This window comes from Equus przewalskii, chromosome 1, assembly GCF_037783145.1.
Source record: "Equus przewalskii isolate Varuska chromosome 1, EquPr2, whole genome shotgun sequence".
Taxonomy (NCBI): Eukaryota; Metazoa; Chordata; class Mammalia; order Perissodactyla; family Equidae; genus Equus; species Equus przewalskii.
The window spans coordinates 133,935,076-133,950,395 of record NC_091831.1 but is presented as its reverse complement, the minus strand read 5'-3'; the positions used below and the strand labels follow the sequence as shown (position 1 = coordinate 133,950,395).

Genomic DNA, 15,320 nt, shown 5'->3' with positions numbered 1-15,320 from the left:
GGTGTGGTTTATTTGTTTTCCTTGTGTTTAATGCATCATTTCATTAATACCAGTTTTGTCTATTTTACTGTAATGGGCACTTATATGAAATTTGCAGTTTTTGGCTATAATAAGCAATGCTACCGTGAGCATCTTCATGCACATAAACACATTTCTGTAGGGTATTTACCTAGGAATTTTAACTGCTGGAATATAAGGTATGCACACCTTTAATATTTGATATTCCCACCCCCCCATCCACCGTATACGAGAGTGCTAGTTCACCAACACTTGATGATGACTGACTAATCATAGCCAATGTGGTGTCTTTATAGTAGACATTCTCTGTGGTTTTGTTTTGCATTTCCCTAGGTAGGAATGGCGTTGAGCGTCTTCATGTGTTTATTGGTCACCAGATTTCTTCTTTTGAAAAGGGCCCATTCAAGTCTTTTGTCCATCTTTCTGTTGTATTCCTGTCAGCTGTCTTTTTCTCATTGATTTGTAGGATGTATTCTTGTTACTAATTGTTATTTTGTTATTATATTTGTTGTAAATATCCTCTCCCTTTGTGGATTGTTTTATTCTTTTCATGGTGTTTTTGATGAACAGAAATTCTTCATTTCAACGGCAAATCTGTCAATCTTTTATGTTTAATGTCTTTTATGTCTGATTTTAAGGACTCTTTCCATATCCTGAAGTCATGAAAACACCCTCTTTATTTTTAAAAATATTTTTTAGTTAAAAAATGCCTCATAATTTTGCCTTTCCCATTATGTCTTTGATTCCACCTAGACACACTGTGACGGTGTGAGGAAGGGTCCTCCTGTATAGCCACTTGTCCTGGCCCTATGTGGTGCGCTTCTGCCATGTATCAAGCATCTGTGTGTGTCTGTTGCTTTCTGGGTTCTCTCTTTGGTTCCATTAATCTATTTGTACTAACGTGACACCACGTTATTTGTGGTAGCTTTCCGGTGAGGCTGGAGTAAAGCCTGCCATCCTATTCAAGAGTGGCTTGGGGGGCTGACCTGGTGGCGTAATGGTTAAGTTTGCGCACTCTGCTTTGATAGCCTGGGGTTTGTGGGTTCAGATCCCAGATGTGAACCTACACGTCACTCATTAAGCCATGCTGTGGTGGCGTCCCACATACAAAATAGAGGAAGATTGGCACAGATGTTAGCTCAGTGACAATCTTCCTCAAGCAAAAATGAGGAGAATTAGCAACATATGTTAGGTCAGGACCAATCTTCCTCACCAAAAAAAAAAAAAATGCCTTTTGGTTATTTTTGGCTCTTTGCATTTTCATATAAACTTTAGAATCAGCTTGCCACGTTCCACAAAAAAATACCCTTGGTAGTGCAAATCTCCATTTTCAAAAAAATGTTTGATATTCTGTCATTAATTAACTTTTTATTCCTAACTATATTTTGAAACTTAAGAGATTTGAAACCTTGCAGTTTATAAACTAAAGTACACTCACTCTTTCAACTAGGATGACTATTTTTAGTCTATATAAGTTAAATAGAAAATCCAGAACACTGTTTTAGCATGAATACCTAAAGTGTTGTGTAGTTTTGATTGAGAAGAGTTAGCAAGTCAGGAAGAATTTTTTTTTAAATGTCAAAGTTAGGTTTAAAACAGGAAAATAGAGGGAATTTGCAGCATGAACTCTTCCCTTCAATTTTCAAGTGATTATGGGAAGAGAAGAAGTTCAAGTGCTAAAGTCTCTGCCTTACCCTGAACTGTGGAACGTGTTATAAAGATTAATCTCATTATATAATAGTCTTCTGTAGGATGATAATTTTTCATTTTCATAGGACCTGTCTCTAATCCACATCACATTCTCTGGGGAACCAGGAGCTGTGAGTAAAGATGGAAGGTAGATATTTTGTGGGATTGTCTATTTCCTGTAACTGGGATGTTGAGTTGATTTGCTCAAGGTCACTCAGAGGCAGCCAAGAAAAGAACCCAGCACTCAACATTTCTGGGCACTGGATTGCATGGCCTTGCGTGGGAATACCACAAATCAAGATGGCAGTTGGGCTTTAAAAAGTGCTAATGCTAGGCAAGAGCTCAGGTTACTCTGAGGGTATTTGTCATGTCTCTCTGACTTATACTGTAAGAGAGCTTTATTTCTTCTGATAATTTTTGTATTTGGAATGTTTTGTTTTTAATCATCTTAGAACTGTGTGCCCATGTTGGCCTCTGCAGGTGTCTGTACTCTTCCCTCATCACCTGATAGTTGGCTGCATAAAACTTTTTAGGAGAAGAAATGACAAGAAAAGTGACATCAGGTATCAGGTTTTATTCAGAGGACCAGGTGAAATCTGGCAGGTTACCCATCACAGGCTTCATGGCACTTTGTAACACTAAAAGAAAGTAAAGTTGCTAGGAAAAAAAGATTCCGTCTGTGCAGGAAAAGTTGACAGTGCCTGTGTTAAATAAATAAAAGGATTATATATCCAGTTTTTATGGGGAGCTTATAGAGTCATCCAAAAAATGTGGCAAATTGCATTATTGACTAGCTCCTTGACAGGGAGGAGAAACTTAAAGCTATTATTTTAATTTCTGGCTAAAGTGAGGAAGCTTTGATACTGGGCTGATGAAATAAACCTAGTGTTGGATAATACTGAACCCGAGCCAGGCCACAAATCAGAAGCGATTCTGAAAGCACAGCATAAAAGCCTGAACAATTAAATATGATCTATTACTTCCCAGATGATTTTAGAAAACTTGGAATAAAAAAAAGGCAAAAAAGAGGGCAAGCCACTGGAATAGCATTAGATTATTAGATTTAGGATTTAAATGCCACTATTTCCTTTGAATCCAGTGAGAAGTTCTGTACTCTCGTGACTATTAAGTCTGTAAGATGAGGTCAGTGACCCCTTATCTAATGTATGGGGTATGTTTTGAGAGAACAAAATTTCAAAGTGTGGTCTTTATAGAACACTTTGAGGTCTAAAAGAGATTCTATATGAAAACCTTATTGGAACGCTGGTAACAATTATGATTGAAGTGGTTTAGAAGGTTCCTTTTGGCATGCAAAGTAAAGTTTGAAAATCACCACCATATGAAACTTTTAATTTCGTGTTAAAATTAACTGAGAACAATAGAGACTCCCTAAAAAAGTTATTTTGACAGGGTAAAATTAGGACATTGAGCTAAGGAGAGACCCAGCTTCATGTGGAAAAATTTCACATCATTAAGGGAAAAGAATGAGAGTTATAAATCAAGTCCTTACTCAGAGCGTACAGAAATGCTCCTTAAAAGGTGGAGACTTGACTTGGTGCTTATAAATTTTGTCTGAAAATATTGCTAGTAAATACATCAGTTCTCTTAATCAGTACCACATACATTTGTATTGAATTAAATCACTTCTCTAGTGATTGTGTTGTAAAAATGAAAGCCTATCTTCTATTGATTGTTTAGATTTTTAATAAAAAAGATGTCTTCTTCCCTCCAGCTGCCTTTAGTAGGATCAAAATGAAGTACATTAGGAAACTGTAACTGACAATGGAAAGCAAATCTTATCCCAAATTAGCATCTTTTGTTCTTAGGGAAGAAAGGAAGCTTAGATATAATTGATTCTGCCTCTATAAATGGGGAAACTGAGGCACAGAGAAGCATGGAGACTTGTCTATGGTTGTATAGCTCGTTCTGTAACTGCGGGCCCTCCAGGACCAGTTGAATCCCTCCTGGATTCAAAGGAAATAGTGGCGTTTAAATTAAACTCTCAGTGCATCTCAGTCCATCTCTCATCAACAGAGTAATTAAGAATTGCTTTTCAGAAAATCTGCAAAGTCACGTAGCCAGGGCATGCACAAAAGAAGAAATCATGACCTGAAACGGGCTGGGAACCAAAGATCCTCCTTCCCACAGAACCCAAGGACCGGGGCATGACCAGAACTCGAAAGCCAGACTCTTACCAGAAGCGAGGGGCCCCTCGTTCAGGAAGATCTGGTGTTCAAATTCCTTCCCCGCCTCATCATAAAAGCTTAGAACCCGGTCACAAGTGTCTAAAACCTCACCATAAATGCTTGAAGCCCACCAGTCAAATCCTGTCTCGTCTGTGTTTCCATGTGCCAGCCTGTTCTCCCTAACCTCTTAAATTTTGCCCCCAAACCTGAATCAGGGAGACAGATCTGAGGGCACACACCCTCTGATTCCCTGAAGATCGATCTTACAGAATAAAACTGATCTCTCTTCCCAAAGGCTGATGCCGTAATTGATTGGCTCATTTATGTGTGTAGGGCAGAGAACCCGAATTTTGTGCAGTGACAGTTCTGACAGAGCCAACTCTTTCTGCCCCAGCCCAGTGCTCTTTGCTTAATGTAGGCTACTTATAATTAATTCCTTAACACATTTTTTAAAAATAAGTGCCAGAAATCAATTTTCTAATTTTAAAACTATAGAAATGTTTAATTTCCTTAGGTAGTCTTAACTATTGCAACTAGGTTCAGTTATTACAATTTTCTTGAGATAAAAATGGATAACGTGGGCCAGCCCCAGCGGCCTACTGATTACATTTGGTGTGCTCCGCTTTGGTGGTCCAGGTTCAGTTCCTGGGTGCAGACCTACACTACTCATCAGTGGCCACGCTGTGGTGGCAGCTCACATACAAAATAGAGGAAGATTGGCCACAGATGTTAGCTCAGGGCAAATCTTCCTCAGCCAAAGGAAAAAAAAAAACCCAAAACAGATAATGTGATGCCCATTATTGATAAGTGTGATCCTATTTTTCTTTTTCACTGCCCCACTTGGTCTGTTTTGAATGTCCCCACGTTTACAACACTCGTCCTTTAGTCTTAGCAGGTTTTTTTTTTAAAGATTTTATTTTTCCTTTTTCTTCCCAAAGCCCCCTGGTACATAGTTGTATATTTTTAGTTGTGGGTCCTTCTAGTTGTGGCATATGGGATGCCGCCTCAGCATGGCTTGATGAGCAGTGCCACGTCCATGCCCAGGATCCGAACTGGTGAAACCCTGGGCCTCCAAAGCAGAGCGTGTAAACTTAACCACTCAGCCATGGGACCGGCCCCATTCTTCAGCAGTTTGACTTCCACGGCCCAACCACAACTTCTCACCTGTTCTTCTGTGACGTCTCAGTCTTCTACTACCCTCTGAAGGTAACAGGGGTCTTGCATATTATTGCTGGATAATTAGCATCATTAATAAAAATTCCAGGAAGTCTAATGGCTTCCGTGAAGCTAATGAACTTGAGAGAAGCAAATCTTCTTAGAGAATTCTTAAATTCCATTTGAATTAAGAAGTTAATGAAGTGTCTGTGACTAGAGCAAGATGCAAGCTAAATCTTGCCCCTCTCAGTTCATTATCTCTCTCTCTGTCTCTGAGAACAAGGAGGATTTGGTTGAAAGCTCCATCCTTAGAGCTTCCTGCGTCTTCTGGCTCTGCCATCCTTGGCAGGTCATCTCTTCCTTCCTCAGGTGCTTCTGAGCAATCCCCACATTCAGTACCTTCAAGGAAGAAGTCAAATTTGGGATGGAGCAGAACGTTTTCCTTGCTTTACTCTGGTAAAGTCTCCTGTTTTGATAGTCTTGTTACTAGTGATCTCTTCTTAGATTGCCTCTTGTGTATGACTTTTAAATCGATACGAATAATGGTTTAATTTACTGACCAGGGGTATGACCAGCAGTGCTCTTCAAACTTTCCATGTCTCAGTCTTATCTAGAAATGAAGTCTGGATAATGGCCACTGGGGCCCAGCATGGATATGACAAGCAGTGGGTTATGTGCAGTTCTCAGCCCATAAGTTGTAACTCCACTTTGCCTTTACCCTCTCTGAAGAGAACACATGGAGAGCCTTCTTAATATGGGGATCCCCCAGATAATTTATGGACCAAAGGAAACCATTTGTACTTTGGAATTTTATTATAGTAACACAGTCCTCAGAATGCCTCACAACTGGTGAAGACTCAGTGTGTCTTGGCACCTCCCTTGAGTAGCATGGGGCCAGGCAATGCCATCACTGTTCTGTGTCACTTCTTCAGCTTGAAAGTTTATTTCAAAATGGAAAATTTCAGCTTTTCAAACTGTGCAGGTCAAAAGTAGGTATTGGATAGTGATGGATGGGGGACCATATGGTGTCCCTGGCTCAGCCTCTTTCCTTCCTCCCATCTATGGCTGCCATGATTTCCTTTGGGGAAGAAACCCTGTTTTTCTGACAGAGTTGTTTGTTAAAATACACATAATCCTGAAGGCAGCAAAATATCAATAAATTCTTATTAATTAAACTCTCAGTGCATATCAGTTTATTAGATGGCTTTTTCCTGAAGGAAAGTAGGGCTTAAGGGAATGGGAGATGGAATAGGCAAGTTTTGGGGCACAGAAAGAAGGAAGAGAGGAAGTGGAAAATGGAGGAGGAGGACAAGGATAGGATGTAGGCCTGGATGGACTCTGAACAGCTAAGGGGCAGTAAGGGAGCCTAACTTGGAAGAGTTGTCTGTCTCACTGTCTTCAACGTCTCTCCTCCCATTTTCTCTTGAGTCACTCCAATCTCAAGTGTTTGCTCCCAACATTCTCCTGAAAAAGCTTTTGTCAAGGTCACCAATGGCCTCCCTCTTGCTACATTCAACAGTCAATTCTCAGTTCTACCTTTTCTTGACCTCTCGGCAGCATTCGGCATAGTCGATTACTCTCTCTTTCTTGAAGCATGTCTTTTCTTGGTTCCTGGAATACCACTCTTTCTGGATGCCCTCAATGACCACTTCCTCTTAGTCTCCTGTGCAGGTTCCTTCTCATCTTCCCAATCACTGATCACTGAAATGCCCAGGGTGCTTTACTTGAAGCTCTTTTTCCATCTATGCTCACTCCCTTGGTGACTTCACCCAGCCTTGTAGTTTTAAATACCACTGATGCATGATGACCCCCAAACTCACATCTCCAGCTCAGACCTCACCCCTGAACTCCAGATCCACTTTCAGCTGCAACAAAAGTGCTCTGAGGAGAGTCCTGGCTCCTGGGCTAGGAATCAGGCTATGTTGGTGGTGCTGTTGGCAGCAGCGTTCATGCTGTGCTATTAGCAGACTGAACATTCTTGGCCAAGTCACTTAACTTCTTGGGACTTGAGTGTTCCTGTTTCTAAAATGAGGGAGTCAGACCTGGTCAGCATCTCTGAAAATGTGCGTCTTAAAACAGAAATCTGAGGAAAATGGGATTTGGTGGTCAAATGTTTGCCTGTGCTCTGTTGCCCGCATTGTTGCAGCGGCCTGCTATCTGGGCCCCTGCTTCTGCCCTCACCCACGCTGCAGTGGAGTCTGAACACAGTGGTCAGTGTGAGTTTTTAAAGACACCGTCAGTCAGTCAGTCATTTCTCTGCCTTAAGCTCTCCAGTGGCTCCCATCTCACTCAGAATAAAAGCTAAAGTTGGTGTGATGACCTTAAAGACTCCGCATGACCCCACCCTGGGTATCTGACAATGGCACTCGGGCCACATGAGCCACCTTGCTGTTGCTGTAACACATTGAGAGTGCTCCCACCTACCAGCCTGCTCACGGCTGGGCTGCGCCCTGCCTGGAATATTCTTTCCCCATGCATCAGGGGACTGGTTCCTCATTTCCTGCAAGTATCTATTCAAACGTCACCTTATCAGGGATGCCAATGAATACGAAATAAGCCCCCTTAGCTGCTTTATTTTCTCCATAGAATTGTATATTTTCCTGTCTTTAGTGTCTAACTTCCCCACTGGAACATGAGGGCAGGAATTTTTATTTGTTTTGTTTGTTTCTATGTCTCCAGTGGCCTAGAACAATGCCAGCCACATAATGGGCACTCAGTAATATTTTGATAACTGAACGAATGAATGAAGTGAAAGGAGAAAAGGGACAGATGGAGAGAAGAGAAGGGAGGAGTTGGGGAGCCCACCCCAACGCCTGCGCACCTCTTCCCTTCCATGTGTGATCATAAGGCCTGGCGCCCACAGAGCGAAGTATTGTTTAGGACATGACTTCGCATCTGTGGTCTCACTTGCCTCTCATATGTGCCCTGTGAGGTAGGTGTCATTATTTCAGTGTATTTCAGGGGAGGAAACTGAGGGTCAGCATGGTAGTGGCCTTCTCAAGGTCACACACTGTTAGACCTGCCTCTGTTTTTCTCTAAATCAAGTGCTCTTTCAGTTTCCCAGGGTGGCCTCCCTATTTGCTCTGCCTGCGTGAATTCCGGACAGCCAGTTCCTGGCTTTCCCTGTGGGGCTGGTGAGGAAGGAGCAGGAAGAACCCTCAATCGGGTCACTGAAGCCTTACACTGGGCCCAGGGTGGAGCCTCCCCTTTGGTCTTGACAGCCGCACCATGATGGCCTGTACCTTTCATAGATATTTTCCTAAGGATAAAAGAGAAGGGGGGAAACAGAGAGGAAGATGGGGGCACAGCCCAGGTGACAGCCCTTCTCTGGCTGACTCTCTCCCAGATCTCAGATTCCACCTTCTGTAGCCACTACCTCGCCCCAAGGGACTGGCCCAGCCCTGAGGCACCTCAGGCCAACGGCTCAGGTCACCACTCACTCCAGGGTGACACTGGGCAAGTTACTTAATGGCTCTGAGCCTCCTCACCTGAAAAGTGGGAATAATAGGAAGAGTCTCTTCATCGCAGGCTTGTTGTGAGGACGAGATAGTCCTAAGTCACAACAACTGTTAGCTGCTATTCTTCCTGCTTCCAGCCTGGCCCCCTGAGGAGGGCTCCATCTAACACCTGCCGGCCACGCCCCTCTCCCCGCCCCCAAATCACTGCTTCAGAGAAGAGAGCAGAAGAGGCAGGTTGCCCGGGAGAGCCCTTTCATGGGGCGTGGCTCTGCCCCTAGGTCCCCAGGAGTGATCCTAATTTGACGTGTCACAGAGGCAGCAGCTTTAAAAGGGCAAGAACTGGACATTCCTTCAGCAATGGGGATTGTTCTGCCACATCGTGCTGCTTAAGTCTGGGAGCCAGGGTGGGAGGTACTGGGTTACAAGAAGGGAACAGGTGTGAGGGGTGACAACATACTCATTCAGCTTTGGACTCGTGCCTGTGGGGGTCCTGTAGGAGATCTTGCGGACCTGTGCAGTGGGCCGTCGGAAAGGCAAGCCTGACCCTTTCAAGAGAGGTCAGGCCTGGAGACCAAGGGTGAGGCCCCTCCATAAAGAGAAGGTGGTTGAAGCCCATGGATTAGATGCTTGTGAAGAGCACAGAGTGGGAAGAGAAAGGAGCAGTGACAGAACCATGAGAAGCACAATAGAGGGCGGGGAGAGGCAGACCTGACATGGGGCAGACTCAAATCCCGCCCTCATGGACCTTACAGAGCTGCCACAAGCATTTGTAATTCTTATCTAAGCAGACAGGGTCAAGTGACTAAGAGAGGACCAAGGACCTCATTTCCAGGAGTGAGGCCAGGAAGACTCCATGAAGGAGGGTGTTTTAACCAGGCTTTGGACCAAGCGCGGGATGAGGACTGGCAAGAGATGGTTAGACACACAAAGGCAAGGAGGCTTCAGGATGTCTGGGAAACTGTGAGAAGTTGGTTAATATCTGGTCAGAGGTACTCACAGAATAATGCAGAATTGGATTAGAATTCAAAAGCATTTAAAAAAATGTGTGAGCCACAGAATGAAGTTTAGGGAGACTCAAAACTGTGTACTATTGCTGCAGACACTGAGGCAGATTAGTGTGCAGGACGACTGTTTCGGAGAGGTGCTGAAGGAAACGCCTGGAGAAGGGGAGAGAAGGAAGCAGGATTAGGCGTGGGAGAGGTTGGGAGGTGCTGAGGTCTCACTAGTGGCCTCAGGTGACCTCATGGGGAGCTCGGGAGCTTGGTCAGCCCTGCAGAGCAGTTCCGCACTGGGAAGTCTAGTGGGTTGAATAGTGGCCCCCAAAATATATGTCCAAGTCCTAACCCTCGGTACCTGTGACTGTGACTTTATTTGCATGTAATTAAGTTAAGCATCCTGGGGTGTGATCAGCCTGTGTTTAGGGTGAGCCAAATCTAATGACCAGCATCTTCATGGGAGAAAGGAGAGGGAGATTCCACACTCAGACACACATGGGAGTGGGCCGTGTGAAGACAGGAGCAGAGACTGGGGTGACGCCTCTACAAGCCGAGGCAGCCAAGGATTGCCTCAGCCACCAGAAACCAGGAGAGAGGCACGGAACAGGCTCTTCCCCAGAGGCTCCAGAAGGAACCAGCCTGCTGATTTCAGGCTTCCACCTCCAGAATGGCGAAAGAATACATTCTATTGTTTTCAGCTGCCCAGTTTGTGGTAATCTGTTTTGGCAGCCTTAGGAAATGAATACAGGAGGCCAGGCCTTTTTACCCAGTACGATCTGTCGTTGGATGTGGGCTGCCCCGGAAGGAAGCACGATCCTGGGCGAGCCAGTTTTCTTCAGCAGAGGTGATCCCCAAAGAGAGCTGACAGCTGAGCACCCTTGTCTGGCAGCACTCCCAGCAGCCTGGGGAATAAGTTCTCCCTTCCTGAAGGGGGTCTGGATGACGCATGACAGCAGCTACTTCTCTGTCCTTCAGTTTCCCCATCTGCATAATGGGAATAACAATAAGACCTATCTTGTATGGTTGCTAGGAGACAAAATTAGGTGGGAATACCCATGGCTAACATTTATTGAGCGCTTACTTTATATCTGTCAGGCACACCTGTCCAGAAGTTCATACTTGTATGTTGCCCTGCATATGGTAAGCACCCAGGAAACAGTAGCTATTATCAGAGGGGAGGTGTTCAAGGTCACACAGCTGCCAGAGCCAAGATCGGAACCCAGATTTCCTGACTCTCAGGCAAATGTCCCTTCTTTGATAATAGATCCCCTCTCTGCATGGGCCTAATCGTGTCTTCTTTTCATGACACTAATAGTGTTTTTATGCAATGAAGCAAAATTTGTGTTTCACAAAAGAAATGTCATTTTGCCTTGTCATCTGAAGGGAAGAGCTTTGAGTTGTCTGAAATTCATTCGCACTCTCCGAGCCTCTAGACTTTATATGACCAAAGACATTAATTTGTGAGACAGGCTGGGGTGGGAGGGGCGGCTGGGTCTGGGCATGGGTCCCTGCTGCCTACAGCTAATTGGCTTCACAGGCTCCACATCCCAGCATCTGCTGACAGGGCATTCCTGAGACTGGGGAGAGGCCAGACACTATCGTTTGAAAGAGGACAAAGTGAAGGACAGAGAGATTAGCCGATTTGCCCTCTTAATTATGTGGTGAGCTGGAGATGGAGCCAAGAATTGAATCCAGATTTCTCAAGTCCCAGATGGGTTTTTTCATTGGAGGTCCTGCCACATTCCTTCTCTTGGAACTGCCCCCTCTCTGGATCCCAGAAACACATACCTGGGTTGAGTTTGGGGGCGTGTGATTGTGTGTTACTGCTCCCTTCACATTATACGAATTCTTAAAAAGAAAGAAAGAAAAAGCTCTTACCCTTAGAAAACGGTCACTTACTTGAGACTAGCATAGATGATATATAGATTGCTGAAATGCTCTTAACCACATCTATTTTTCGAGAATTTTGGCTTGGCATGTCCAGCACCCTAACAGAGCGCTCTTCAATTTGACCCGTGCATTTCTTTCCAGAAGAATTTGCATATAGAAGCATTATACAAGTTATTAATGTTAAAAGGAATTTTCTCCTCTATTCAAAAATTCGAGATAAAATTCACATTGACACAGTCTGGGACTACAAATGAGCAGTGGCTATCCAAAAATTTCCATATGCAAACTTCCCCACACAGAGGGCACTTTAGGAACAACACTGTGGGCTTTTACCACTAGAGGGCTTGACCTAAATTACACGCTTAAAAAGATTGTTCCAAGGGACTGGCCCAGCAGAGCGGTTAACTTCATGCTCTCCACTGCAGTGGCCTGGGGCTCACTGGTTTGCATCCTGGGTTTGGACCAGTGCACTGCTTATCAAGTCATGCTGTGGCAGGAGTCTCACATATAAAATAGAGGAAGGTGGACACAGATGTTAGCTCATGGCTAATCTTCCTCACAAAAAAAGAAAAAAAAATTGTTCCAAATACAGTTGTCACACATTTCCAGATTTTCAGGTAGTTAACTTCCCAACAAGGTAACTTGCCACAGATTCCTGTTACTGTTGGCTTTAGATACATACATATCCCTGTGATGTGCTCCCCTCCTCCAACCAAATTCTATATTTTAAAAGTATCAATGATACAAGAAATAAACCAGTTTGCTGACTTTGATCTAACTGGTTACTGGCCACACTGTTTTGGTGACTCTTTCTGTGAAACTGCCAAGCTAAATGCCATCTCGTGAGGCTGCTGGGCGATCATCCTGCTTGGCCTCCCCTGTCAGCTCCTTTGCCCCAGCCTGGATCTTCTCGGGAAACAGATTTCTCTTTGTGTCTTCCTGTGCTGGTGGGCAGAAGGGGGTTTGGTCATTCTTTCCTTCGAAGAGCTGAGAAGTTCTTTAAGACAGCAAACAGCTAGATGGTTTGTTTGACTGGCCAGTCATTCATTCACTTATTCAACTGATATTCACTGACACCTATTACATTCCAGGCACTGAAAGAGAACACAGGGCTGATTCCTTCACCTTTTGCAGTTCATAGTCTAGTGAGGAATACGAATAATTACAAAGGTAAGAAGGGTCATGGAAGGGTGGTATGGAAGCATGAATTCTACTCACTCGTCCTCCAAAACTACCTTTCACTCTCCTCCGCTCGAAAGAGACCACATCTTGATGAAATTATTACAGCGTATCACCAGGTAATGCTGTGTTATCTCAACTCTCGGGTTTAAAAGGGTGTTCCCTTTGGGCTCCACTTGAAGCAAAAATAAATGTATTAGCAAGAGAGTAATAAAAGTGCTCTGTGGAAGAGTCCTGGGCTCTTATATCAAGACATATGGGGTGGCAGGGGTGGGGAAGGTGGGGAGACAGGAGTGGGAGCATGGAGCTTCCTCCTTTGCTATGAACAAGTTGAGTGCTTGGCCAAGTCGCTTAACTTGTTAAGATTTGAATTGTCCAGTTTCTAAAATGAAGGTGTTGGACCTGGTCAACATCTCCCAAAGTGTTTCTCTTAAAACAGAAATCCTGAGAAAAATGAGTTTAGGAAATGCAGCCCAATCTTTGCTGCCCTTCACTCACCATCCCGTGGGAATTCAAAATCCCCTTAACATATTAAAGGTTTCGAGAGGTCCTAGAGTAAAAAGCCTGTTTAACTTTATTTAACTCAGCGTTTCCCAGATGTATTTGCCTGGAGATCCGATTTTATGTGATACCTATTAATATAGAAATGTTAGCCTAGATGTTCATTGAAAAGCCAATAAACATTCATTGAGTGCTTACTTGGTGCAAGGAAGTTACCTCTCGGGCTGTATCACATGAGTTTATGAATCTTATGATTTAATCAAATAAACAGTGGAGGTGGAGATTTTTCTGTAGATAGCACTTTCTAATTAATCTGTACACAGTTCCCAGGAGTGACTTCCTTCCTTCCAGAGGGCACTGTTTAGTATCGTTAGTGGTTTTTCACATCAGTGCCAAATTTTTTCTTCACATTGTACTGGAGTTCAAATCAGATTTAATTCTTTACATTAATATATGAACAGTAGAGGGTAAGTGGTGTTGACCTTGTGGTGATCCTAACTGCCCGGCAGATCCTAGCTCAGAGGATGGACCAGGCTTCAGATGCACAAGACTTCTTTGGAATGTTCATGGAAACTTTATTTACTCATTGGTGCTTTCTTTGGTTTCTAGGTGCGTTGACAATTTGGGTAAAATTCGGTTAGTTTTGGGAAGGAGGCACTTTTAGTACGTATTTCTTTTGTACAGCGGATTAAAAACAAAATCCCCATCTGGTCATCTGGTCAGCTCAAAAATGTACTCATTTCGTCTTCCGCCACTTTCACACGAAGGGGAAGGACATCGTGTGTCTTTAAAATGTTCTCCCAGGTGTCTTATTCTGCAGAAACTTTAGGAAGTGAGTTTTGACAGAGAGCCTGGTTTCCTTTATTTTAAAGTCATCTTACTTTAGGTTTACAAAAGGAGGCAGGGTATACGAGAGTGAGGGAGGGGAAGGGAATGCACACGGGCTCATGCTGAGAAATCCTATCGCTTGTTCTAACTTTGCCTTATCTGACATTAGGAAAAAAGAATAGGCAAGAAGTTAGAATTTGCAAGTTAGGCATTCTAAAATCTGGATTCCGTATTCTTTTTTATTCTCTGAATTGACTCTATGCTGCTGACTGTAATGCCTAAGTGATAGCTGCTGATAAATATTATCTTTGTGGAGACGTAGGGCATCCTCATATGTCAAGTCTGCAGACTAATTTTTAATGCAAGCTCAGCAGATTTTTGTGGATATGGGCCAGGAATTTTAATGAAAGAAAACATCAAAGATGCAGAAAAAATGAGAATATTAGTCAAGGAAGATACACAGCGATGCTCTCTGATAACCCCTGTTATTGACATTAGAACTCTGTGGGAGCAACTTAAATAAACATCTGGACACTGAGTTTAGACATTTTCAGTGACAAACCCCAGACAGATCTTTTCGACTTGCAATAATAAATATTTCAGAGGCTATATGAATCAACTGAAAATCCTGTTTTCAATTATTCTAGTTTTATAAATAGAGCATAGTTAATTATTCAAGTATAGAATTTCTTTTGAAGATTAGGTGAATTTTATATTTCCTCTGCCCATGTTATACTTCAGTTTTATTATTCATATCAAATTTATGTCTGTGTGTTCAAAAATAATATAGTTAGCTTGCCAGATACTATTAAATCAGACTCCAGCTGAGCTTGATTTTTTTATTATTTTATTTTCAGGAAAGACTCTTTTACAGCCCTCAGCACTGTTATTGCGTGAACTGGCTCAGCATGGCCGGCCCAGTGAAGGACGCCAGTGGTAGTAACCGGGGAAGAGGGATCCCCTGGCTCTTCTTACCAAACTTCTTCGATCGTTTGGAGTGGTTTGGCCATCAGTTAGTCAGGAAGAGGCCAGAAGGACACGTGCTGATAATGCTTCAAGAAAGTTAAACTTTAGGAAAAACTCGACCGAAGTAAAAATAGCTATGTAGTCAGTGACCAAAGCTACTTGGATGGTCCTGTTGATTGCTCTTGTGCATTTTATCACACGAATACAGGCTTTCCCCTAAAAGTTGAAAATAAAGAAGGGAAATGTGATGAATGGCATATATTACCTCCAGAGAGCCTAAACTCTCATGCATTAAAAGTTAGTATCTGCCAGGGATCGTCCTCAATATTTATGACCCACTCTGGCATTAAGAGTGTGACACGCAGAAGGCCGTCTTCATTAGAGGCTGGCTAAATAACTATTGGAAGCTTGTTACCTGGTGCTTATCAGAGCACACTTCGTGAAATAGTTATGTA

At 43.3% G+C, this 15,320-nt stretch overlaps 2 long non-coding RNA genes across 2 annotated transcripts; one reads left to right on the top strand and one right to left on the bottom strand.

The window, feature by feature from the left end:
• Window positions 1–2,261: 2,261 nt before the first annotated feature.
• Window positions 2,262–8,677, bottom strand: LOC139076518 (uncharacterized). The gene is made up of 2 exons (XR_011528223.1): window positions 8,537–8,677; window positions 2,262–2,408 (listed from the first exon to the last, which is right to left on the bottom strand). It is a non-coding gene; the product is annotated as an uncharacterized lncRNA (long non-coding RNA).
• Window positions 8,678–8,859: 182 nt separating this feature from the next.
• LOC139076515 (uncharacterized) lies at window positions 8,860–15,113 on the top strand. Its single transcript, XR_011528221.1, has 3 exons — window positions 8,860–9,083; window positions 12,483–12,561; window positions 14,757–15,113. It is a non-coding gene; the product is annotated as an uncharacterized lncRNA (long non-coding RNA).
• Window positions 15,114–15,320: the final 207 nt, after the last annotated feature.